This window comes from Trachemys scripta, chromosome 4 (genome assembly GCF_013100865.1).
Source record: "Trachemys scripta elegans isolate TJP31775 chromosome 4, CAS_Tse_1.0, whole genome shotgun sequence".
In the NCBI taxonomy this organism is placed as follows: Eukaryota; Metazoa; Chordata; order Testudines; family Emydidae; genus Trachemys; species Trachemys scripta.
Genome location: NC_048301.1, coordinates 57,396,502 through 57,424,338, shown reverse-complemented (window position 1 = coordinate 57,424,338; position 27,837 = coordinate 57,396,502). Strand labels below are relative to the sequence as shown.

The window sequence follows — 27,837 nt, the reverse complement described above, 5'->3', positions numbered from 1 at the left end:
TATACTTAACTGAAAATCACTGATTTATTGTCTGTAAAATCATGGTAATATTATTGTGAGCAAAGGTATAAAGTAGTATATGAAATAAAAACTTACCTGGAGATATTTGATTGAATCTCATTGATTGAAGCTCATTTGTCTGTGCTCTGTCTGAATATATGGAAAGACACCCACCAGGTAGGAAGCTTTTCTATTTAAGTGCATTCTTCTCCCGTGTCTTGTGATTTCTTTTTCCACAGCATCTTTATTCGTTGCTGCTGCTTTGTTTTGTGGTAGTGGTTGTTTCTAATTTATTCTCAGACATCCTGAATACTTGATTGGATTCTATATGCAGCATTTTAGGTTATTCTGTTCTTTCAAGTTTCCAGAAAGGGAGCTCTGAACTTCATATCTCTTCAAACAATAGAGGCAGATGAACATACCCCAGATAACTCAAGTGTTCAGTACTTATTAAAAATTGATTAAAAGCTTTAGCATCCAGTAAATCCCATCTGTTTTCTGTAGATGATTCCAACAGTGAAAAGTTCTTGTTTTCCTATAAATTCAGTAGCTTCCACATTGTATGTTGCTTTGAAAAACAATAATACATGATCAGTGGACCTCAGGTTTTGCCTTAACTTTTCACCCATGCTTCAGCCTCATATTTGTAAGGGATGATGAAGGGTCTGCTCCTCTCTGCTTCTAATGCTTCTGTCAGACACAGATGTGAAACGCTGTTTTTGAACAGGAGAAAAAAAATCCCGAAGGGTGTAGTGTTTTGTCACATCTCGGGACAGTGAGCATGCATGGCATCAATGAGTAGCTGATATGAGCTATGCAAACCTGGCACTGAACTGACAGGATGACGCTTTCATACATAATAAACCTATTAATTATTTCTTCTGATGGACAGCAGTGTATACTAGAAGAAAAAAAGCAGCAGATTATAATATTAGGTTTGATAGGTGCTCTCTGTTTGAACAGCTTGTCATCAAGAAATGAATCCAGGAAAAGACTGCTGCTTTTGGGTGTGATCAGGTAGAATGGACTGTGGTTGTTTTGACACAGTAAGTGACGTATGTGGGGTAGAGTGACCAGACAGCAAGTGTGAAAAATCGGGAAGGGTGTGGGGGGTAATAGGCGTCTATGTAAGACAAAGCTCCAAATATCAGGACTGTCCTATAAAATCGGGACATCTGGTCACCCTAATGTGGGGGTAAAAGGTCTTCAGATTAAGGCCTCTTTATTGCTAGCTGGAATCAAAGATTAATAATCCAAAAAGAGATATTATTGAACATTCTGGTTTTGTTGTAGTCTGCTTAATATTTGTGGATCTGGCTATAATCTTGCAGTTTGTTTCATTTACAACTTTGTTGTGCAGGTTCAGCCTACACACTTGCTCTGTGTTTTCTCCATTGAACAAATAATTTTAAAACATTGTTTTTCTTCTCTTAATTTTTTTTTCATTCATTACTGAAGAAGTCACTTGCATGTGAAAAAGATACTGTTTCAGACTTGTTACCCATTTTTGTTGGTTGAGACAATGGTTTTCTGACTCACAAATCCTTTTTTTAATTAGGTGTTAATTTCAAGCAAATTGTTCTCCTTTTAATGTCAGTTGAATAATTGCTCTCTTAAGATTAATATGCCTCTTCATACAAATTAAATAATGTATTTTTAAAAATATATTTAACATAGCATAAACCCTCCCATCAAAAATCTGTCCTTAAAGATTACAGGGTAAAATCTTCATTCCTTGCACCCACGTATTTCCGTTAATGCTAATAGAAAACCTGTACGTGTATTGTGGGGAAAATCTTAATTTAAAGCTTGAAGGGAAGAGGAGTGGGGAAGAGAGACTGCAAAAATAAGCTTGTGTGTATTGGCAGTCCATCATATATATGGGGAACAACTTTCAGAACTTGCTCCAATCCTACTTCAGTTGTACGAGCAAGCTCATCTTCATTATTAGCTTAACAAATGCATGAGAGCATCTGGCTGGGTCCCTTGGTTCATCCAGTCAGTTAATGATGAATGCAGTTAGTACAAACCCTATGTCCCATATATAAGGCCCTATGAAGTTCACGTCAATGATAAACATGTCATGGACCATGAAATGTGGTCTTGTGTGTACTTTTACCCTATACAATATAGATTTCACAGAGAAACCAGTGTCTCTCAAACTGGGGGTCCCGACTCAAAGAGGGGTTGCAAGGTTATTGTAGGGGGGTCATGTTATTGCCACCCTTACTTCTGCACTGCCTTCAGTGGTCAGAGAGTGGTGGCTGTTGGTCGAGGGCCCAGCTCTGAAGGCAGCAGCACAGAAGTAAGGGTAGCAATACCATAGTATGCCATCCTTACTTCTGTGCTGCTGCTGGCGGTGGCGCTGCCTTCCGAGCTACAAAAACCTTGCGATCCCTGGCACTATCCCCTTTTGGGTCACGACCTCTACAGTTACAACACTGTGAAATTTCAGATTTAAATATCTGAAATCATGAAATTTATGATCTTTAAAATCCTCTGACTGTGAAATTGACCAAAATGCACCATGAATTTGGTAGGACCCTACTCGTACATATTTCCAAATGGCTCTGGAACACCATGGGCCCTAAGCCCAGAGTTATGCTACGTAGCTGCTCTCCAATTCCAGCCCAGTGAATGATAGCTGTAGTTGCAAATCCAAACAGTCAATTCTGTTGCCCTGTAAAGGAAGGAGTCTGAGCTGCCCATGGTACAGTGCATATGTGATGTAAAATCCAGTGCTGGAATTTGACATCCGGGCAGGTTTTCAGGAGTAATATGGAGACTGCCTATTTCATAGTTCCTTTATCATCCTATCTGGAAGCACTGAATGTTTACCTGGAGTTTATATCCTACTCTGAAATGAAGAGGCTCTAAATTGGTTAGGAAACTTTTAGAAGATCAAATTCCTGCAAAATATTGGAACCTAATGAGAGGCTATCCGTTTGTGTGTAGAAATAAATATGCCTCCATATTTTACATGTATGGCTGGGTAATTTTGCAAAGGACAAAGAAAGCATGCTAGTGACTGTCCTGTGATTATTTTATATGTGTGTGTGTGTACACTCACAATGGCACTTTTTGTCTTTAAAGATCTAAACCGTCTATATCGATAGACTATATATGTACTGCATCAGTGAAATGCAGCTATCTCAGAACTGGTGGTTAACATGAAACTGTTGCACAATGGTAGGGTGAAGGTAAAACTACCACTATGCACAAAGTGCCATAGGAGTCTAAGGAAGCAATTCATGGAGGCAAGAAAGTTCAAACTCTTAAGCACAAATTTTGTCTGAAATCACCGTAATAACTGTAGTGACTGAATGCCTGTCATCTCACTATGAACCATCCAGTATACAGTGGGTGATTAATTCTTGGACAAACCTGGCTGTCATGCCAACTTTGAGCAGATGGAAAACCTGGTGAGGTGCTCTGTAATGGTAGGGGATGCCAATCTCCATGTAGCTGTTATTACACTTAAACCATTAATCTGGTCCTTTGCTGTTGGCCATCCGCTGAGTGTTTAGCATTGGCATCCTTAAAGAAAAAAAGAAAAACTTATTAAAACCCACATAATGTTTTCTCCTCATGTTCTACCCTACCTAAAACCGTCATAGACCAAAGTGACAGGGAATGTTCATTGGGTATATTGGGGTCTAGACTCTCCTCGGGTAATAATATCTTGAGGCTGTCTACATGAAAATTAAACAATGTATGAGAAATACAGTTATTCATGTTAAGGGGATGACAAACTTTAAAATAAATTTTGCATGAGAAGTAGGGAAGCACTGAAGTTGAAATCACCCTTATATAAAATTCATAGCTATTGATGGTAAATAATGTGTGCATAAGGCCTCTCATCTTTGGTCCTGTTCAGTTTAAAAATCCAGTCATTACTCCCTCCCATGTGTTGCTGGAGGCCATGACTAGCTTGTGTGTGAGGGCCACTTGTTTAATGCTCTGGAAACAGATTTTCCAGGAGTAACTTGTCAGTAAAACAATTTTAAGATTAAATGTTCCTGATAATTAGAGCTATAAGAGGTTGGGTGAACATTAGTTAATGTCAACAGGAAGGGTGAGAATCTCAAAGAAGAAAAAAAACATTTAGATGTGCTCTGTAGGCCTATCCCTTCTTTCTTTTTTTTTTCCTTTCCCAAATCCTTAAACCTATACTCACTTCCTCATCCAACTAAAAACAAACAAACAAATAAATAAATCCCACTCTTAACCTGTGACTAAATGTTGTCATTCTGTTTCTGCAGTTCTGTCTGATTTCATGTTTGGTGCAGCTTAATACTTCAGTGGTGAATTTTTTTGGGGGGAAGGGATACATCCACCACAATTTAAATCTCTAAAGAACTCCCTGTTTTTCTGCAGCAAATGTTGTAATTGTTTCAGTTCCTTTGACTTCCAAGAGTAGTATCTGCTAGTGTGAACAAAATTATTTCTCTCATTCAATTCTCTAGCCCTTCCTTTTGTAGTTTCTGGTTTTGTTGCTGCTATACAGTAATTAATTATTCACTCTTGCAATTGAAATACTTCTGCGCTGTGAATGGAATATGTGTTTATCTAAATTGAATCCTGCTGTAAAATTTTCAGTGAACGGTTTAGAATTCTGTACATTATATTGTTTGTCTATAAGAAAAATCAATAAATGTCTTAAAAATGAAGGAAGTCTTCAAAGATTAAAAGCTTTGTAATCAACCAGATATTAGATTAACATTAGATCATTTTAGTTTAATTGTTTTGTGTGGGATTAAAGAGTAGGAACACTTTATTCTTAGAGGACTTCCTAATGAAAATTTGAAAGGAAAAATCTACATATGGCTAGTCTATACTACTGCACTACATCGGTGCATCTGCATTGGTGCAGCTGTGCTGCTGTAGTGTGTCTGGCGAAGCACTCTCCCGTCAGCATAATTACTCCACCTGAATATGAGGCAGAAGCTGTGACACCGGTATAAGTCGATGTGATTTATGTCGTTCAAAGGGTGGCTTTTACACATACCTTAGTGACGTAAGTTACATCGACTTAAGCGGTAGTGTAGACAAGCCCTTACTCTCAGTGAAAGTGGAAACATCATTCTCCCATATAATAGAATAAGAAAGCACCCCATAAAATGGGTCTTCCCTGTTCTCCGAGAAACATGGATTAGAATAGCCAATAGCCTCTGAATAGAAGCAGATGTATAATTATTTTTAGGTGGAAGGAAGCTATTGTTTGCAGAGAAAAAGTATTGGTGTGCCAAGAGAGAATCTCTCACTTCATCAAAATCCTGAGGACTGTCACCCTCTTGAGTTTCTTCTCAGGCTTTGCATATGGCAGTCCAGTTTAAAAATACAAGGAGCTTTCATTTCAAATCCTTTGAGAACTGAGGCAAAATAGTTTGTGATTTTTACAAGTATATACCTGGTTAAAATTTTACTAATTTGGGAAAATGTTTTAAAAATTATTTAACTTTCATTATGGCTTTGTTATTTGAAGGATTCTGACCTTTGATGCTACAAATATTTGCTGAGAGTTTACCCAATGAGATGTCAAGTGGGGATTTGTGCAGTTAGGATTAAAAACATTTTTAGAGAAAGTTGGAGAATTTTTATTGGATTAAACTATAAATTGATTGAAATGTGATATAATGATGTTTTAGTAATCCAGTTTTGAATATTTTTATATTTGGTTTAATTGTACGTTAACTATGCATTTTCATTTATATGTTAAAACTGAGATCATTCCTTTTCAGTGACTGATGTTAAAGGTAAGTGTTGAGCTTATTGAATATATAGGGGGGAAATAATGAATGTTTCACCAATATTTGAATTTCAGGTACATTTGGCTATTTTTGAGTAATTTAGTATTTGTGACCCTTTGAAACTGGTCTGCATGATTTGGTTAAATACATAGTAGAATATACATATTCTACTCAGCAATGTAATCAATCCAAGCTTGAATATCAATACAAGATGCATTAAAATAATGCATAACTGTCATTTGTTCAATTGTGATATCTGTTGAATATTTTCGGATACTGGATAGAGGCAGTTTCACTAATGTTTTATGAAACCCAAACAAAAGTAAAAATTTATAGAATTTTGTATTAACAAATCTTGTTTAACCAACTCTGTTTTATATACTCTTTTAGCGGAGACGATAACCTTGTGCTTGTTATTGTCTTGTATTTTAGACATGGGAAAACATCCAGTAAATCTGACCTGTTTCTTTTTTATTAGGAAAATATTGGACTTCAGTAGTTCATTATGGGGGTATGATAGTGGTGATATTGCTGCTAAAAAATTTTGTACGATTTTGTGTGTGTGTGTGTGTGTGTAAGGGATCTTCCATTCCAAGCCTGACAATTCTAGTTGCCATAACAACTTGATTATAGCAGAGCATTTGCTACTGTAGTTAAGGTTGTGTCAGCACTTCCATTATAAGCTGCTGTTTTCAGGAATTTTTAATTCATTCACACTCCTCAGAAAATGGCAGGTAGCATCATGCCTGTATAACAAATTTTATTTTATGCAAAGCCTTTTTGTTACTTCTTAAAAACATTGAGTAAATGTATGAAGTACAAAATAGGCTTATTGTTTTGAATGTGTTTTTCTTTGTTGCTGTAGAAAAACAACAAAAACTTGGGTTAAAATATTGGCCATTTCCAGTGTGCCTGGGGCCTGAGAGTGAGCAAGTTCGATTGCTCTTTCACAACCTATATACATACATAGATACATGAGTTTAAGGCCATAAGGGACCATTAGATCAGGGGTTTTCAAGACAGATTTTTTGGTGGCTTCAGATTGTGGCTACCAACTCTTGCTAGTGGCCGCTCTGACAAATTTTCCTAAAATACTGAATTAACTTTAGGAAAAAATATGTACATATACCTGTCCAAATCATTGCAATTTTTTTGAAGACTCATTAATAAAAATTATGTACAGTTATATTTTGGTGCCCCTGGTCCCCCACTGCCTCCTGGGTTCCCCATTGTCCCCTCCCTTCCCCCTCCCCCAGCCCCAGGCCCTGTTGCTTCCTCCCCTTGCCCTGAGCTCCTTTCCATGGCCTCACAGCTCAGGCTCATCCTGCTTCTTGCCTCTTGACCGTGGCGCCCGATAAGGCCCGCCCTGCTGAAGCCCAGAGCCGGAGCCCCAAGGCTGGAGCCGGGGGTGGGGGAAAGAGCTGAAGCCTGGAGCCCATCACCGGAGCCTCACTACCCAAGGTGGCTGAAGCCCAGAGTCCTGCAGCTGAAGCTGAGTGGAGTGGGGCGGGGTCTGAAGTCTGCCCCTGGAGTCCCATGGCTAAAGCCAGGAGGAAGGGAGGCTGAAGTCTGTCCCTGGAGCCCCAGGCACTGCACTGAGGGGCCGCTGCTTTGCACACTCCTCCGTCTCTAACCAGGAGGCTGTCGCAGATGCAGGAAAAACCCCTGGTGACCTAATTTGAGAAACACTGCATTAGATCATATAGTCTGATCTTGTGTGCAGCAGGTGAGAGAATTTTATCCATTACCTCTGTAATGAGCCAAATCACTTATGTTTGGCTAAAGCATCTTCCAGAAGGACATCCAGTCTGAATTTGGAGACATCAAAAATAGAGACTCCACCACTTCCCTTGGGACATTATTCATTCCACTGGTTAATCACGCTCACTGATAAATTTGTGTCTCATTTCTATTTGAATTTGTTTGGTTTTAACTTCCAGCCATTGGTTCTTGTTCTGACTTTCTCCTCTACATTAGAAAGCCCTCTAGCACTCGTCTGTTCTCCATGTGAAGGTACCTATATACTGTAACCAAGTCACCCCCTGATATTTTTTTATTAACTCTCACTGTCAGGCATTTTTTCTCCAGCCCTCAAATAATTTGTGTGGCTCTCTTCTGCACCTTCTCACATTATTCAACACCCTTTTTAAAACGTGGACACCAGAATTGGATATAGTATTCCAGTACTGGTCTCTCCAATCACAAAATCATAGAAATGTTGGGCTAAAGTGGACTGTGAGAGGTCATCAAGTCCATTCCCCTGCACCGAGGCAGGACTAAGTATTCTCTAGACCATCCCTCACAGGTATTTGTCCAACTTCTTCTTTAAAACCTCCAGTGATAATGATTCCACAGCCTCCCTGGGCAACCTGTTTCAGTGCTTAATAATTACAATACCTATTTTTTATATATCAGAGGGGTAGCCGTGTTAGTCTGAATCTGTAAAAAGCAACAGAGGGTCCTGTGGCACCTTTGAGACTAACAGAAGTATTGGGAGCATAATCTTTCGTGGGTAAGAACCTCACTAGTCTCAAAGGTGCCACAGGACCCTCTGTTGTTTTTTATATAGTGCATTTCATCAGTAGATCTCAAAGCTTTTAATATATTTGTCCTCACGCACCCCTGGAAGGCAAGGCAGTACTATTATCCCTATTGTACAGATGGGGAACTGAGTCACAGAGAGGCCAAGTGACTTGTCAAAAGTCGCACAAAGAGACTATGGCAGAGCAGGGAATTGAACCCAGGTCTCCCAAGCTCAGACCAGAACCTTGAATACTGCACCATCCTTCCTCTCCTATTTATCTACCTGTATAGTTAGAAAGGGTTTCCTAATATCTAACCTCAATCTTCCTTGCTGCAGATTAAGCCCATTACTTCTCATCCTACCATCAGTGAACATGGAGAACAATTGATCATTGTTCTTTTTATAACAGCCGTTCACACAATTGAAGCCTGTTTTCAGGTCCCACCTCAGTCTTCTTTTCTCAAGACAAAACATGCCCAGATTTTTAACCTTTCCTCATAGGTCAGTTTTTCTAAACCTTTTATCGTTTTAGTTGCTCTCCTCTGGATTCTCTCCTATTTGTCCATATCTTTCCTGAAGTATGGTACCCAGAACTGGTCACAGTGCTCCAGCTGAGTCGTCACCAGTGCCAAGTAGAAGGGAGAATTAATTCCCTTGTCTTACATTTGACACTCCTGTTAATACATCCCAGAATGATATTAAACTTTTTTCACAGCTGCATCATGTTGGCACATATTACATTTGTGATCCACTGTAATCTCCAGATCTTTTTCTGCCGCACTCCTGCCTAGCGAGGTATTCCTCATTTTGTAGCTTAGCTGTATGCATGGATATAATATCCTGTATGTACAGGTAAAATCACCTCCCTGCTCCTGCTCACTACTCCCCTGTTTATACATGTAACGATCGCATTAGCTCTTTTTGCCTCGGCATTGTACTGTGAGCCCATGTTCAGTTGATAGTCTACTATGACCCCTAAGTCCTTTTCAGTCACTGCTTTCCAGGTTACAGTCCCCCATTCGGTAGCCATAGGCTGCATTCCTTGGTCCTAGATATGTATCTTTGCGTTTGTCTATGTTAAGTGATATTTTATTATGGGGTTTACACTAGTATTGTGTTTCCTAATGTAAGAAACTGTAAACCAGTTTCCAGCCTGGTATAATAAAAGAAAAAAACTGTTTCAGTAATTTAAAATTTGTTTGTATGTTAGAATCTCTTTGATAAACCATTATTAAAGCAGCTTAAAAATTGTTTTATAGGTTCTTGCATTAGAGAGCCACACGTCTCGTCCCACAAATGCCATTACTTTTTATTTAGGTGACTGTCACCAGCTCTAGACTCAGAAATGATCATGTTAATTTAAAACTTTATATACACTTGGCTAAGGAAAATGTGTGTAGTTTTTCTTTAAGATTGTACTGTTCAAAACTAAAAAATGCTATTAGCTAGTAGCAACTAATTGACATTCCCAGTCCCTTACTTCTCTTTGCTGACTTCTTTTTGTGGAGTTCTCCTTGTTGAAATCTGTTTAATATTTATTAACCTAATATTACATTTTTGTGCTCATAACATTTTACTAACTCCCAACAGTTACAAGTTTTCTATCTGAATCTTTGAAATTCAATACAAAAACCTCCTGTACTCTTTCAAAAACATACTCTTTGAAAAAGCCACATTCAGAAAACATTCGCAAGCTGCATCTGTCTGTCCAGGCTTTTCACAAAGAGCCTGGTTTAGTTTTCCCTATCATCTAATATTTTGTCGGTGTCTACTTTGTCTCTGTCGTATAAACTTGTGCTGCTAAATTAGCTATAGCTCCGTAATATATGGATTTGTGTGGCGTCTCAATCTGAGTGGTTTCCACTACACCCAGAGTTCCATACAAACTTTTGTAATAAATGCTTGCAAGATTACATTTGTGGGGTTTTTTTTTAACTTGGAAATATATATGACTATGTTAAGAATTCCAGTTAGATGGATCTTTGCGTTCTTGCTGTCTACAGTTATCAGAAACTATAGGATCGGGGCTGTGGAAGTATCTTGAGTAGATTATAGAATAGCTTCATGAGTTGAAATTTCAGTGTCACTTAGTTAAGTGCATACGTTTATAGATTAGTTTGGATTTAGGAAGGGACAGTTTTAAATTGTAGGGTATTGGGAGAACTATACTTAGAAATCTACACTTGCTCTGAACCTTTTGTTATATAACTGATATTGTTAGACTTTCATTAGTTAAATGAGATTGTTGTAAATTTACTAGACTATAAAAAGAGCTCTCTCCTCTGTCAAATGAGAAGTGGGGTACAGGACAAAAGTTATGTCACTTTCTTGTTGGAACAAGAATATAGAACTAAGAAGAAGAACTGGATTCTTAGTCTGTTTTGAAAAGTCCAAATTTGCAGATGTGCAGGTAAGAAATTACCACATTGTAGGAAGTTGGACTAAATCCTGAAATTATTGCAACATAGAAATATTTCAAGGTGAAGTTAAGGGTGGAGGTGCATACATCAGTTATGTGAGTACATATTATTTGTCAAAACATTTGAGTCAGATAACATTTTAAAAAAGTTTTAGAAAGTCAGGATATGCAGTCTTAACTGTATATCCTGAATTTCCACAACGACCCAGTCACACTGAAATAACCGCAACCTTTAATGTGCCCCAGAAGAAAAATTAGTTGTAGGCATGAATATCAGTATCCTATTTCACAAAATGGCCATCAACATGTATAAGAAGAGTGGTTGTAATGCTACAGTACAAGTGGAGATTCATAAACTTTTTTTCTTATGCATTTCATTATAAATTCAGTGTCCAATTACAAATCTAAAAGACTAGATTTCCTATTCAAACTTTGTGTATATAAGCAAAGTCATTTTAAAGAAGAGATATGCTCTATTGTTCTTAGAAGAGTTAAAAGTTAAATGGAATAATCTTGTATTTGTAATTAACATAATTGGTACCCTTAAATGGGAGATTTTATTAAAACTACACAAAATATCTTTTATTTTTACATCTATTTACAAAACATACTATTAGCACTCATAAATGCACAGCTTCGTCCTACATCTGTAAGGCAATAAGTTATGATGCCATTTCTCCTTTCATTATTTTTTTGCCAAAATTATGCAAAACATGTTGCCTCATTATGAGAATACTACATGGTTGCAACAGTACTGCTGCAGAGTTGACTTTGTGATCGTCATTTGAGTATGACTGTTGCTTTTTTGTAGAAATGCAAACTTAACACTGTATTTCTTAGATTGCTGTTTTGTAACTCAAATATTCTTGTATAGTAATAGACACTCAAATCATTGAGATGTCCTTGAAAACTTAACTTCCTTGAAAGTTTTTAATGTAGGGATTTCCTGTGTGTTTGTGTATTTATGGTTTTAAAGTCTTCTGGACAGGAGTCCTACTCCTTCAAACTTGTTTAGGCCTGATCCAACAGATTCTACCAGGTCCAGTGAGAGTGCCCCCTTGTTTATCTGGCTACATAGTCTCATGCTTGTTACAGTGCCCATCTGTCTTGTAGAAGAGGAATTGTGATGTTGAAAATCAGGCAATCTTATTCTGTGAATCTCTGAATTTAGGTTCTGAATTTGTGTGTTTTGCAGAGACATTGGGAGGTGCTGCCAATTTCCTAAAGAATGGACTGTGAATCTCCTCCCAAGGCCTACAGGCCTATGCTTCCTGATGTTCTTTAACCCTCATCTAGAATACTGCAGGGAGAGTTGAATTCCCTTCCCACTTTTCCTGCTTCTTTCTAGCCCCTGTGTAGGGGCTTCAGAGAGTGAAGATTCCCATCCCTGCTCCATCTGTTGTTCCCCAACAAACCTCAGTAGACTTTTCTGTTTTCTAAGATTCTCCAGTCTTCCCCTTCTGCAAATCTTAGGCTTACCAGGATGCCCTGCATTGTGAATCTTAGGAGATTCATGGTGGTCCTCCCCAAGGCTAAGCACTGACCTTAAGCAGGCTCCTTGGGGCTATCCCCACATCCTTTGTAAGTACCTGAGCCCCAAATAAGCCAAAACAAGCCTACAAGGCTTATCGGAATTCATGGATGGTCTCAAATGGAACTTCTAAGTCTGACGGGCACAGTCAGCCTAAAGATTGGGTTAGAGTCCCCCAGTCAGCCTCCTGATGCTTATGCAGAGATGGAAATGAGTATCCTAAGGTCTGAAGGGTTTCACCTCTCACAGACCTCTGAGGTCCATGGAAGAGGGAGAATTGGCTCCTCTGATCTCTTTCCCCTTAAGCCTGCTACTTTCCTCAGATTTTCTTTCCTCTCTCCTCCCCCTCCACTCCAGCCTCATTTAAAGATTTACTATCATCTGCCAGAGGGCTTCCTTCCTGTGGATGCCAGTAGAAGTCTGGAGGCTTTGGGACAGGGGAAGAAATATAGGAGGTATTTCCCCCCTCTTCCTGTGGACCTTGTCAGCTGAATGGGAGAACCCTCAGAAAGCCTTAATAGGCTCATTGAGGATCCACCCTTCTTGAGCCTTAGGAGGCCTGACAGTTGTAGTAGGTTAGTCATCCCCCAAATGAGCCAAAATCATCAAAGTCATTGGACTCAAATGAACCAAAATAAACTGAGGTGGGGAGCAGTAAGGGTGATTCATGATGTGCCTCTGAAATCTAAGAGGGGGTAGTTGGTTTCCCAATGAGCTTAAGACTCATGTGGTAGAGGGTGGAGACCCTTCTAACACTCATTGCAGTTTCCTTCTCTGCAGACCACAGTGTCTCTGCTGATGACCAAAGGACACCTGCAGGTAGTGTGGAAGTCTGGGTGAGAACATGAGTGTTGGGCATGAGATTATTATTATATTATATTTTATTATTATCATAGGAACCTTTCTCTGCCTCTCCTTTTTCTGGGTCTTCTGAGGTCTGCAGGAGGGGTAAGTTCCAAGCAAATCGTGGCCAAGAGGCGTGTTACACCCTTCCCTCAGATATTGTTGCTGGAAAAATCTCTGTTCTATTGACAAGTCTTTCTTGTGGGCAGGTTATATTTTATTCTCAGATTTTCCATGGAAAAGGGCTAGAGATGTACCTTATTTAATTTAAAAAAAAAAAAAAAAAAGGACAGCTTAGGTCTCTAGCAGTCTTCTTGTCTTCTATCCTAAGCTTGCCAGAACTGACGTTCGCTAATGAAATTACCAAAGAAAACATCACTAGCTTTGGTAATCTGACTCTGATAACTAAAATTTGGACCTGGACATACACACTCTAAAGTGCACATACACACAGTAAAGTAGGTTTAATCTGTTGTGTTTCTGAGGATCTTTTTGCTACAAACTGAGGGTGGAGGGAGAATTAAAAGTAGAAGGCTTTTGTAACTCTATTTAGCAGATGATATGTTGTAATTGTCATAATTAAGGAAGCCCCTTGCTCTCATTTGCTTCAAATTTCAAAGAAAAATTCTACCTCAGCCACAGATCTAACTTACTGATTTTAAGGCTGTTGTGACTGTTGTGCATTTTAGGGGGTGAGGGAAAAATAGGGGGTCATAATGGATACTCATTTGCACCCCTGGCTGTGGAGTGACTGTCTTCACTTCAAAATGTGAAGAAGCAAAATGCCTAGATTATATGGATGTAGAGACAGTGACCTAAATAAATGATATTGATTTACAGTTTTACAAGTCACAAGGTTTAATTATGTCAACCCTTTTATGATATGTTGCACTGTTCATTTGTATGTCAGTAAAGATTTCTAGGGCAACTGTGAGCCTCCTGTTGAGTGTTGAATAATTGGCAAACTAGAATATCTTAATAGAATACCAGTCTGAGTTACACAACATAGTATATTTGAACCTCCAGTAAGAAAGTGGTGTCTGTCTGCCTAACCTGAACTTATTTCTTGTTTAAAATACTCATTCTCTCCTTTTCTTTTTGTGAAATGAAAATTCCAGTGAAAGAGAGGAATCTTGAACCTATAATTCTTGATTAGCAGTTGATGCACCTCCCCAGGGATATATTGTGGATGGATGACCTGACATGGATGACCTGACAAATTACTAGATAATTATTTTAAATAAGTGTTAGCTAAGTGTAACTTTTGCTTCCTCTTTCCAGTGGAATAACTATAAAGTATTTGAATTTGTTTCTTAAATATTGTTTGATTTTTATAACTGAAGGAATGTGTTTGTCATTAGAATTTGTGAATTTGTGTTTTCTCTCAGCCTGGCTGAGTATCTTTGAAAGGCCTCTTCACATTTTCTTTCTGTTGAGAGAGCCTCTCCTGCAGCATCTTTCTTTAAAATAAAACCAAATAGCATATTGCATACATACAAAACAATTCCCCCCCCCCAATAATTTGTCTCACTTTGTCTCTGAGGGGAGTGGCCCACTCTTCTGAGGAAGTGGGGAATGCTCATGCTCAGACATGCTGCAGCCTAGCCCCTATTCATGCCTCAGAGCGCATGTGGGAGGGTGTCTCAGAGATTATGAGGATCGGGGGCTTTGGCTTCTCTCTCTCTTATTGAGACCCTTCTCTTAATTTAAAGCCCTCCCTAGGATCTGGGGTCTATCTTGCCTGTATTGCTGCCCTGCACTCCCTCCCTATAGTTGAGATACTGTTGAGCTGCATTTCCAGGATGCTGTGAGTCTGACAGATTACACTTTTGGGATCAGGATGGAATATTTCCCATTGGGGCAACTTAACTGGGTGTCCAGAAGGCTTTTCATCTTCCTTACAGCATCAAGAGGCACAGTATAGTTTGAAAGGAGTAAGAATAGGAAATGTACTATTAGGATATAATATTGGAATGTTTATTAAACCATGATTTGAGGACTTCAGTAGCTCAGACATAGGTTAGGGGTTTGATACAGGAGTGGGTGGGTGAGATTCTGTGGCCTGCGTTGTGCAGGAGGTCAGACTAGACAATCGTAATGGTCCCTTCTGACCTTAAAGTCTATGATTCTATGATTTTGATGCAACTTATGACTAATGTCCAGTGCTGATAAAGGCTAAAAGGGCCAGCTCTCAGAGTAAATGAGACCAGGGATATGGCTGATGCACCTTCTTGCCTTTAAGGAAACAAACAGAGACAAGACTTCACAGATTGAGGAATCCTTGGTACCCTCATCCTCTTTCAGGGGAAGGGCAAGAGGATTCAAATATAGACCGAGTCCTCAGAGTTAAGCTGAAGAGGGTCAAACCTGAATTATTGGTTAAATGGTGTGAAGCCATTTAACCCGCCATTGAACCCAATTAAGTAGGGAAGTTGTCATCCCTCTCCATTATTACATTAATAAAGTTGAGGCTTGTCACTTAAAACCCATCCCTGTAGTTGTGGTTTTTTTCACCTGCATGTTCTGATTAAAATGACTTGTTACGTACTTTTACTTGGAACTTTTAGTTTTGCATTGTAAAAAAGCAAATTAGATCTAAATGATTGTTAGATACTATGAATATTTAGTGACTTAAACACACTAATCAAGATATTTGACTGCTATTTTATAAAACCGTGGAGGGGTGTGTCAATCTGCACCCCTATGTTCACCCCTTTTCCAAGATTATGATAAATTTTGTACAAAGTATGCCTTATGAGGTATCATATGAAAACTGATGATCTACTGATCTTTCTTGTCCTGATAAAATATGTGTGGCCACATTGTGTGTAAAGTTAGGAGATTCTACTGTTTGATGTTACTAAGGCCTGGTCTACACTAGGCGTTTATGTCGAAGTTAGCGCCGTTACATCGAATTAACCCTGCACCCGTCCACACCGCGAAGGTATTTAGTTCGACATAGAGGTCTCTTTAATTCGACTTCTGTACTCCTCCCCGACGAGGGGAGTAGCGCTAAATTCGACATGGCCATGTCGAATTAGGCTAGGTGTGGATGGAAATCGACGCTAATAGCTCCAGGAGCTATCCCACAGTGCACCACTCTGTTGACGCTCTGGACAGCAGTAAGAGCTCGGATGTTCTGAACTGCCACACAGGAAAAGCCCCGGGAAAATTTGAATTTGAATTCCTTTTCCTGTCTGGCCAGTTTGAATCTCATTTCCTGTCTGGACATCGTGGCGAGCTCAGCAGCACTGGCAACGATGCAGAGCTCTCCAGCACTGATGGCAGTGCAATCTCAGAATAGAAAGAGGGCCCCAGCATGGACTGATCGGGAAGTCTTGGATCTCATCGCTGTGTGGGGCGATGAGTCCGTGCTTTCCGAGCTGCGATCCAAAAGACGGAATGCAAAGATCTATGAGAAGATCTCTAAAGACATGGCAGAGAGAGGATACAGCCGGGATGTAACGCAGTGCCGCGTGAAAATCAAGGAGCTGAGGCAAGGCTACCAGAAGACCAAAGAGGCAAACGGACGCTCCGGATCCCATCCCCAGACATCCCGTTTCTACGAGGCACTGCATTCCATCCTCGGTGCGGCCGCCACCACTACCCCACCACTGACTGTGGACTCTGAGGATGGGATAGTGTCCACGGCCGGATCCTCGCACATGTTACCGGACGGGGAAGATGAGGAAGGAGATGAGGAGGACGAGGCAGTCGACAGCGCTCACAACGCTGATTTCCCCGACAGCCAGGATCTCTTCATCACCCTTACAGAGATCCCCTACCAACCCTCCCCAGCCGTTACCCCGGACACAGAATCTGGTGAAGGATCATCCAGTAAGTGTTGTAAACATCTAAACATTTATTTGTAACAGAACATGATTATTAACAATTTAAAAAATGGGTTTCTCATGATTAGTTTGATTAACTTAACGGTTCAGTCATGGGCAGTGCAACTATTTGAAAAAAATCTAGCAATGTCCGGTTTTGCATGATTGTCCTGCCCAAGCCGCTCTACTGTTTAGTCCCTGCTACTGCAGCTACAGTAAGATGCGGTCTATATGTCCGGGGATGGAGCAGAAATCCTCCTGGGACATCTCAAGGAAGCTCTCCTGCAGGTAATTTGAAATCCGCTGCATTAGGTTCTTGGGGAGAGCGGCCTTATTGGGTCCTCCGTAGTAGGACACGTTGCCGCGCCACGAGACTAGCAAGTACTCCGGAATCATTGCTTGGCACAGCATGGCGGCATACGGCCCTGGTCTTTGAAGGCTTTCCCGGAGCATTCTCTGTCTGTCGCTCTCAGAGATCCTCATGAGGGTGATGTCGCTCATGATGACCTGCTTTGAATGAGGTAGGGGAATGTTAGTGTTGGGACTGCTTTACCGTTCCTTTACAGAACTGTAACCGCTGGTTTGCAGCCACGCGGTGGAGGCGGGAGAGGGTCAGCCGAAAGGGATCGTTCCCGGGGACAGCCGCGAGGGTGTGGGACAGGAGCAGACTTCCTGCTTGCCGGATTGCTGGCAGCAGGGACCGACATTGATTTCAATGTGAAATGAGGCCATTGCTAATATTAAAGTTTTAAGCTGCCACGAATCTACGGCTTACCATGTCTGCGTGCAAGAGCAATTCCGTTGTCCTGACAGGGTTCTCAAAAGTGCTCTGCAAAACCCCAGACACTGAATGCGAAGGCCGAGAATTCGACCTTGTGCTGAGTGCGCATGTGATAGGTGCTGTGCATGGTCCTGTTCACAGAGAAAGACTATGTTCTTTGTTCACAACTACATTTATCTTTCTGAGGAATTCACTCCCTTTTTCCCATTCCCACAGCCCCATCTGCGACTGTCTCACAACCTAGCCTGTCATCACACTCCCAGAGGCTAGGGAGGATTAGGCATAAGAAGAAGAGGACACGGGAGGACATGTTCTCAGAGCTTATAGCCTGCTCCCGAGCCCAGGCAGCACAGCAGACCCAGTGGCGGGAGAACTTGTCCCAAATGCACCAAGCCAACATGGATCGGGAGGAGAGGTGGCGTCAGGAAGACCAGCAGGCGACTCAAACCCTGCTTGGACTACTGAGGGAGCAAACGGACACGCTCCGGCGCCTTGTGGATGTTCTGCAGGAACGGAGGCAGGAGGACAGAGCCCCGCTGCAGTCCATCTCTAACCGCCCTCCCCCGCCACCAAGTCCCATACTCCCTTCACCCAAAGTGCACAGAAGGAGAGGCGGCAGAGTCCCTGCTAACTCTCACTCCACCCCTGCAGAGAGCTCGAGCAGCAGAAGGCTCTCATTCCCCAAAGTTTGACAAGTTCTTTCCTTCCCGCCTGACACAAGCCCCCGTCCAAGTTTCACTTCCCAGTCCCATGTGTAGTTGATAATAAAAAATATGTTTCTGTTAACTACTGTTTCCATCATGTTCTTTTGGAGGAGGGGGGGGAAAGGGGGTTGGTAATTGGACAGGACAGTCACCTTTGGCAGGGTACATAGTAGGGGGCAGGCACAGCAGCAGGGCACATACATAGTGCAGTGATGCAGTGACTACTTACCCTGGTTAGTCTGGGAGGTTCTTTTCATGTTATGTGGTGGGGGGTGGGTTGCTCTGTGACTTTGTGTCAGGGGAGGGCAGTTAGAGATCTTAAGCGGCGGTCCTTAGGCAGGATCACAGAGCCACACAGCAGGGGATCTGTAACCGTCCCACCCCTGCCACAAACTCACATAGACCCCCCATACACACAGTCCGTATCAGGAGGGGTGACAGGCTCCGTTGAAAGAACCATCCCACCGCAGCGGAGCCTGTCAGTCCTTGAGTTTAGAAGCTGCATTCGCGCGACTACACTACACCCGCTCCGCACCACAGTCTGCGTCCCAGTTTTAAAAAATTCCCGCGAAAACAGTATTAAAGAAAACGGTGTGCTTTAACAAAGTAGAACTATTTTTATTTTGAAACGTGTGTTGGAAGTGGGGTGAAGGCTTCTCTGTACACAAAATTAGAAAGTCACAGGTTACCCTGCTCACTCAGGAACTTTGCTTTCAAAGCCTCCCGGATGCACAGCGCTTCCCGCTGGTCTCTTCTAATCGCCCGGCTGTCTGGCTGTGAGTAATCAGCAGCCAGGCTAATTTCCTCAACCTCCCACCCCGCCATAAAGGTCTCCCCCTTGCTCTCACAGAGATTGTGGAGCACACAGCAAGCTGCTATAACAATGGGGATATTGGTTTCGCTGAGATCACAGCGAGTCAGCAAGCTTCTCCATCTCCCCTTGAGACGTCCAAAAGCACACTCCACCACCATTCTGCACTTGCTCAGCCGGTAGTTGAAGAGTTCTTTTTCAGTGTCCAGGGCACCTGTATAGGGCTTCATGAGCCAGGGCATTAGCGGGTAGGCTGGGTCCCCGAGGATGACTATAGGCATCTCCACATCCCCAACAGTTATTTTGTGGTCCGGGAAGTAAATACCTTGCTGCAGCCGTCTAAACAGACCAGAGTTCCTGAAAACACGAGCGTCATGAACCTTGCCCGGCCATCCGACATTGATGTTGGTAAAACGTCCCCTGTGGTCCACCAGTGCTTGCAGCACCATGGAAAAGTAGCCCTTTCTGTTAATGTACTGGCTGGCCTGGTGGTCCGGTGCCAGGATAGGGATGTGAGTTCCATCTATGGCCCCACCGCAGTTTGGGAATCCCATCGCTGCGAAGCCATCTATGATCGCCTCCAAGTTTCCCAGGGTCACTACCTTTGGCAGCAGTACATCAACGATTGCCTTGGCTACTTGCATCACAACAACCCCCACGGTAGATTTGCCCACCCCAAACTGGCTCGCGACTGACCGGTAGCTGTCAGGCGTTGCAAGCTTCCAGAGGGCTATGGCCACTCGCTTCTGGACAGTCAGGGCTGGTCGCATCCGGGTGTCATTGCGCTTCAGGGCAGGGGACAGCAACTCACAAAGTTCAAGGAAAGTTCCCTTCCGCATGCGGAAGTTTCGCAGCCACTGTGATTCATCCCAGACCTGCAGCACTATGCGGTCCCACCACTCAGTGCTTGTTTCCCGTGCCCAGAATCGCCGTTTCACAGCATCAACATGACCCATTGCCACCGTGATGTCCTCGGCGCTGGGTCCCCTGCTTTCTGAGAGGTCTGTGCTACTCTCAGACTTCAGGTCATCACCGCGTTGACGTAGCCTCCTCGCCTGACTTTTCTGCATCTGCCTCAGGGCAACCTGTATGATAAGCTGCGAGGCGTTGAGAGCGGCCACAACTGCAGCGATGGTTGCAGTGGGCTCCATGCTCACAGTGCTGTGGCGTCCGCGCTGTCAATGACTTGAAAAGTGCGCGAAATGATTTCCCGCCGGCGCTTTCAGGGAGGGAGGGAGGGCGGGAGTGATGGACGGATGACGACAGTTACCCAAAAGCACCCTGGCCCCTTTTTTTTTTACCCAGAAGGCATTTGCGGCTCCACCCAGAATTCCAATGGGCGGCGGGGACTCCGGGAACTGTGGGATAGCTGCCCTCAGTGCACCGCTTCCAATGTCGACGCTTTCCCCGTTAGTGTGGACTCACAAAGTCGAATTACTGTCCTTAGTGTGGACACACACGTTCGACTTTGCAATATCGATTCCAAATATTCGATTTAAGTAAAATCGAACTACTCTCGTAGTGTAGACAAGGCCTAAGACATATTCCAAATCTGGGGAAGGAGCCACAAACCAGTTCCTCAGAGACAAAAGTCAAACTGATGCCTAAGCCAGGTGTTAATGAAATCAAATGGACCATCACCTGGTTAAGTGGGCATTCTTTGGCAGGAAAAAGGGTGTGTGAGAGAAATGTACATCTTGGCAAAGAAAGAGCTGGAGATTCCTGTCACCACAGACTTCCTGTCTCCTGAACCCCAGCTGGAGATGATTCTCAAAGAAAAGGAAAAGGTATAAGAATGGTGAAGAGATACCCCAAGATATTCCTCCCTTTCTCTCTACCCTCAGCAGCCACAACACCTGAGGAACACAGAAACAGCTTTGGACCAGGGAGGGATCCTGCCAGAAAGGAATTCAGATAGTAAGACCGCTAAAACATGGAGAAAGAGACCTTTTGCTTTGAATTCACTCTAGCTTGTTAAGTTAGGTATTAGTTGCCTCATTATTGGTAATCACTTAAAATCTATTTTTCTGTAGTTCATAAACCTGTTTTATTGTTTTATCTAGACCAGCGTGTTTGGATTGAAGTGTTTGGGGAAACTCCATTTCAGATAACAGGATTTGTGCATATCATTTTCTATTAATAAAATGATGGACTTTATATGAGCTTGTGTTGTCCAGGAGACAGCTGCGCAATACAAGATGCACATTTATAGGGGAAAGTCTGGGACTGGGAATTTTCTGGTGTTGCTCTGCAGTGTGATTCAAAAGTGGCTGATTATAGCACTTATACTGTATAGCTGGGAGTATTTACATGCTGAAGGCTGTGTGTGTGCAGACCAAGAGTGGTTGCTTTCACAACAAAGCAATATAAAAGGCACCCTAGACTGAAGAATTGAGGGGACACAGCTGTTCAACTGTCCAGATTGTACCATGGGGAATGTCACAGTGTCTAATATACACATATGCCCTGTGATATGACAATCATTTCCACTCTTCAGCTTTGGCTCCCCAGTCTCCCACATCAAAAAAATTGTATTGTGGATGACAGATTCTTTTCTGTCCAGGAGAATAGGAGAGCTGTTTGTTGCACTAATTAAAGATTATGTTTGTCTCCTCCACCCTACAAGCTCCTGTTATCTGTAATAACACCTTGATGGATAATCTCAGTTTTGAAGCCAGTCCAAACAAGAAATGCCCAGTACTAATAATATATGTATATATATATCCTATTGTGAACCACAGTAACCTGTGATCTGGAGATCTGCTACTGAAAGTATAAAGATACATGAATACTTTGCCAGTTCTGCTATATTATTGGATTAAAAATAATGAAAAGCATCTGTCATACATGATTTAGCCACTTGATTTCAAATGTGTGCTTCAAATCACTGTAATCCTTTATATAGATTATATACTGATAGCTGTTCAGTATTTATCCATATTACTACTTGTAATTTTAAGACAGTCCATGGAATGCATACTCCAAACTTGTATTAAGTAATCTTGAGTTCTTCTTTGAGTAGATGTAGCCGTGCAGTCTATGTGGGTGTGCACACTAGAGCAGGAGAACTTTGCCTAGCAGTATCCACAGAGGCAGTGCTCAAGCCCTTTTGCCCTAGCCCCTCCCCAAACCGTATAAGGGCAGTACCTCCCTGATCCTCCTCAGTTCCTTCTCACTGCGTGTGGCTAGACTCAAAGCCTTCAGTGGTTCTTCACCTCACACTTTTGTCTCAGGTTCTGAGAACTTTTTCTTGTACATAATAGTAGTTTAATGTTAGCTAGAGTAGTTGGTTGCTCTGTGTGATGTCCTCACCAGGGTTCAAGCATTGTCTGTTGTATAGGGGGCCATCCCCAAGAGCGACCCCCAAATGAAGTACTTGTTGTGTCTCAGCGAGGGACACATTTAAAGAGAGATGCTCCATCTGCAAGTCATTCACAAAGCAGACTCACATGGTAAGGGACTTAGGGTTGAAGTAGCTACTTCTCATCTGATTGGGGGTCACCTTCACACCTGGCAAGTGATGCCGCTCAATGTTCAGGCTCTGGCGTTTCCCCCAGGAAGAAGAGGGGTTGTTCGCTCTTCTCTGGTGCAGTGAGGGTAAGGTCCCATAAAACAAATCAGGACCTTTTCTAGGCTTAGGGAGACTCTTTCTCCTCTTCTAAGAGGAGTGCTTACTGGTACTGTATTCCCTCCTTCACATGGGATGGAGCAGGTCTGTCCAACTGCTCTCCAGTATCGTACCAAGAGCAGCGAGGGGCTGCACCATCAACACCACCATGGGGTGTCCAGTGAGTCTGGTACTGATGTCATCGGCACCGTTACCAGTTGTCTCCACTGCAATGGCATATCAGGCAGCATCAGACCTGCTTTGCCTCTCACTCCCGGACTCTCCACAGGTTCAGGAATTCTTTGGTGCTTTGGCTTCTATGGGCTCATCCTGTAAGGATCCCAACAAGGGCAGTCAGGGCCGAGGGTCAAAGCAGGGGAAAACCTGAGGCTAGGAGTATCAGAGGAGTTCGTAGTCAGTTCCAGGTCAGAGTCCAAGTCAGGTTTCAGGGTCTGAGTCAGGAGGCAAAGTCCAAAACAAACCCAGGTCAATCCAGGAGTTCAAGAGCATAGAACAGGAATGGTCAGGGCAGCTATGGAAGATCCATGCTGTTGCCTGGACACTTCCTGGAATGCCCCTTGGGTTTATATAAGACAGGGAGCCAATCAGGAGCCATGGGCGATGTTGCCTCTTAAACCCTTGAGGTATAACTTCCCATGGTCTGTGCCGACAGTGGGCCGTGGAAAGAGGAGCGCTTCTGGGTAGCAGCCTGGAGATGTTAACTGCCCGGTAGTTCTCCAAGTTTGAATTCTAGACCAGTGGGGCTTTACACATCCTCCATTGTGCCCTTGGCACTTTCTGACCATATCACAAAGCCACCAGGTCTTTCAGGACAGCAGCTCACATCTCCTGGGCTGCAGACTGTGGAGTTGAGGCCGAGCCAGGCATCGAAGTCCCCCTTATCTCAGGAGCATCCTTTGGCACCATCATTATCTTGGCAGCAAATCCCATCATCACATTCAGTACTGGCCTTGGTGCTGACTCCTCTCCTGGCACCGGGGTGGAAGTGTCTCATTCAGTGCCGCTGGTGCCAATTCCCCACTCATCTTTGGCACTGATGCCATTTCCTTATTGGGCTTCAGATGAGTCGGACTGGTTGTTTTCCCATTGGGGATGACTCTCCCGTTATCACTACAAAACCTCTGGGTTTCTTCAAGATCCAGGTTGGGGTCGTCCTCCCTCTCCTTTTTGGATTTGTGCCAGAGATTGCCCTTGGATCACTGTCGGTGCTGAGATTGGTATTTGTCATGCAGATGGGACAGAGGTTCATGGCCTGGTGCCTACTGGCCACCAATCATAGGACTGGAAGGGACCTTGATAGGTCATCTAGTCCAGTCCCTTGCACTCATGGCAGGATTAACTATTATCTAGACCATTCCTGACAGTGTTTGTCTAACCTGCTCTTAAAAATCTCCAATGATGGAGATTCCACAGCCTCCCTAGGCAATTTATTCCAGTGCTTAACCACTTTGACAGGAAATTTTTAGTTTATGCCTTATCCACAAGCCCATTGCTCCTCCATCTCTGAGGTCCTGCTCTTCAGCCTACTCCAGAGCAAGATTGCTGTCCTGACAGTGGCTCCCATGACCACTGAGTCTGTTTCCTTTGCTCCTATGGGGCTGTTCTGATTGGATTCTGTGGTACAAGAACAGGATCTGCTGTTGACCACCTCCTTGTCTGTCCCAGATGATTCTTCTGTAACGTTATTGACATGAACTGTGACCATATAAATCATTGTTCCAACCAGGTTCCTATGGTTGCATCAGGTCTTGTACAGAGACGGTCAAGAGGGGTGTCTATGGAAAGGTGGTAGTTTGCTGGTTATTATGCTGTCTGTATGTGTATATCATTTTTGTATTTGAAGTTATGAATATTGGCTATGTACTTGTATTTCAATGTATTTGATTCTAAGTAGCCTCAGTGAAGCATTTGGTCAGCTTCTTGAGAAAGGACTAGTCTCAGTAAGTGTCCAATCAAGAAACACTTAACTGACAATGGACTTTGGGAGACACCAATCCACATCTATGCATTCCTGGGAACGTTCAAACTAACATGTAAACAATGGCGTCACCCTGCAAAAAGCTGAATCATTCATGGACATGTGACTTGCTTGGTGGCTACAGATTCCGTCTTGTTGCTGTGACTTTGTATAGAAGAACAAAGGGGTTTCCTCCCACAAGAGAGAGAATATAAAAGGCCCTGGAAGCCTCTCCATTTTGTCTTCAGCTGGCTCAAGAGATGGCCTCTCCACCCCCAAGTGATGCCTGAGGGAAACTGGAACAAAGGATAGTAGCTACAGGGATGTGAGTGATTGCTGGACCCAGACTAGGAAGGAGTCTAGTCTATGAAAGAAGCTTATTGGAACATCTCTGAAGGTGAGATTTACCTGCATTCAGTTTCCTACTGTATTAGGCTTAGACTTGCATGTTTTTGTTTGCTTTTGCTTGGTAACTTACTTTCTTCTGTCTGTTATTACTTGGAACCACTTAAATCCTACTTTTTATATTTAATAAAATCACTTTTACTTATTATTGAACCCAGAATTAGTGACTAATACCTGGGGGAGCAAACAGTTGTGCATATCTATCAGTGTTATAGAGGGTGGACAATTTATGAGTTTACCCTGTATAAGCTTTATACAGAGTAAAATGGATTTATTTGTGGTTTGGATCCCATTGGGACCTGGGTATCTGGGTGCTAGAGACAGGAGCACTTGTTAACCTGTTTTCCGTTAATTCTGCAGCTTTTGGGGGACGTGGTTCAGACCTGGGTCTGTGTTTGCAGGAGGCTAGCGTGTCTGGCTCAACAAGACAGGGTACTGAAGTCCCAAGCTGGCAGAGAAAACGGACTTAGAGGTAGTCTCAGCATATCAGGTGGCAGTCCCAAGAGGGTTTCTGTGACCCAACCCGTCACATCTACTATGCTGGAATCTTCCTCTCCCTTGGCACTAAGGACTTAAAGGCATATCTGGACCTCTTGAGGCATATCTGAAATGAATAAGGTAAAAGCACACAAAAGACCAGATTTCATGGTCCGTGATGTGTTTTTCATGGCCATGAATTTGGTAGGGCCCTACTTATGGTAGTGAAGAGTTTATGAAAACGTGTGCCAAGGCATTTCCATTGCTCCAGTGCCAACCAGAACTGATGTCACCGATGCCTCCTTATAGGTTGGGGAGCATATCTGGAATCACTGAAGGTCCAAGGCCTGTGGTCAAAATGGGAAACTTCTCTTCAGATCAATGTCGTGGGGCTTCATGCCATCTACAGTGCTTGTCGGACCTTTCAAGATCACGTATGGGCTCAGCAGTTCTCATATTCGCTGACAATACCGTCGTGATGTATTATGTTTACAGGCAGAGGGAAGTACATTCTAATGTGCTTTGTCAGGAGGCAGGCAGGTTCTGGCAGCTTTGCATCGGGGAAGACATTACCCCCATGGCCTGTCATTTGCCTGATGTTCACAATCACCTCAGCAGGAATTTCTCCTTGAGTCGCAAGTCGTCTCAGAAGCCCAGCATCCTGCAGTCCATCTTTGCAGTTTGGGGCATCCTGGCAATCAACCTGTTGCCATGAGAGAAAGCAATAAAATCCAGCTGTTTTGCCCATGAGGGGTTCCGTGGCCAATGCTTTTCACCTGAGCTGGAAATTTGTACTGTTGTATGCCTTTCCCCTAAGTTTGATCATCCCGCAGGTCATTGTCAAGCTGAAGTTGAACCCTGACAGGCTCATTCTCATTGTTCCAGCGTGGCGGAGACCGTGTTGTTTCTCCAACCCCGTGTTATCGATCTGGCCTCCCAAATCCCTTCCTCTTCACCCCATCATCCTGACTCAGCATGACAGTCAGCTTTTGCACCCAGCACTCAGCTCCCTGCATCTCACAGCACGGATGCTGCATGGTTAAATGAGGAAGAGAAATGTTGTTCAGGGGCATTCCAGCTGGTCTTGCTTAACGGAAGGAAGCCCTCCACTAGGGTGGCATATCCAGCCATGTGGAAGCGGTTCTTGGTGTTGTTGATAGCCCGGTCACACCTTCAGTCTTCTGCTTAGTTCATTGAGAGTCCACATGGCAATGATTCTGACATTTCATCTGCCTATTCATGGGAAGTTGGTGTTTTCAAATCCCATGACAGTGAGGTTCCTGAGAGGCGTCACTTGTCTCCACCGACCGGTTAAAGAGAGATTTCCTTTGTGAGACCTTAATACTGTTTTAGCAGTTCTTATGTTCGAGCCTTTGGCAAATTCTTCTTTTTCCCTTCTGCATCAGAAAACTGCCTGCTTTGTGGCAATAACATCTGCAATGAGTGACAGGCTTTGATGGCAGAACCTCCTTACATGCAGTTTTCCACAGACAAAGTGACCCTGTGGCTGCACCCTAAGTTTTTAACTAAGGTGGTTTCCCAGTTTCATTGAGCCAAGTTATATGGCTACTGCTATTCTTCCCAAAGCTGCATTCAAACCCCAGAGCAGCAGTGTCTCCACATTTTGGATGTTAGGGTTTTATCTGGACAGAATTAAACCTTTCCATTCCTTACTATGTCTGTTTGTATCATATGCGAACTAACTGAACGGTCAAGCAGTTTCTTCACAGGCAGTCTCCAGGTGGATAACTTCCTGTATCATGACAGCATATGAAGTAGCCCAGGCTGCACCTCCTCAAGGGAGTACAAGCTCATTCTGTGTGAGCTCAGGTGATGTTAATGGCATGTCTAAATGACATGCCCATATTGGACATTTGCAGGGTGGCCACTTAGTCCTCGATATATACTTTTACAAACCACTGTGGCATTATGGCTGCATTCAGATCAGATGCAAACTTTGAGAAGGTAATCCTGCAGTCCTCCTTTAAATAGACTCTGAGCCCCACCTTCTGCAATTGCTGCGTGTGAGTCACCCATGTAGAGTACACAGCTGCATCTATTCGAAGAAGAAAAAACAGTTGCCTACCTGTAATTGAAGTTATTCTAGATGTGATACAGATGTGTATTCCACAACCTGCCCTTTGTACCCTCTGCATAGGAGTCTGCACTTTTGACAT

At 42.9% G+C, this 27,837-nt stretch overlaps 2 protein-coding genes across 2 annotated transcripts in view; one reads left to right on the top strand and one right to left on the bottom strand.

The window, feature by feature from the left end:
* The window catches only part of CHRM5 (cholinergic receptor muscarinic 5), an 81,906-nt gene extending 81,145 nt beyond the window's left edge, over nt 1–761 (bottom strand). The window contains exon 1 of the mRNA XM_034768995.1: nt 97–761. The gene's annotated coding sequence lies outside the window, so the exon portion shown is untranslated. The remainder of the gene's footprint in view (nt 1–96) is intronic.
* AVEN (apoptosis and caspase activation inhibitor) overlaps nt 1–27,837 on the top strand; it is a gene marked incomplete in the record, with an annotated part of 191,622 nt that overhangs the window by 71,537 nt on the left and 92,248 nt on the right.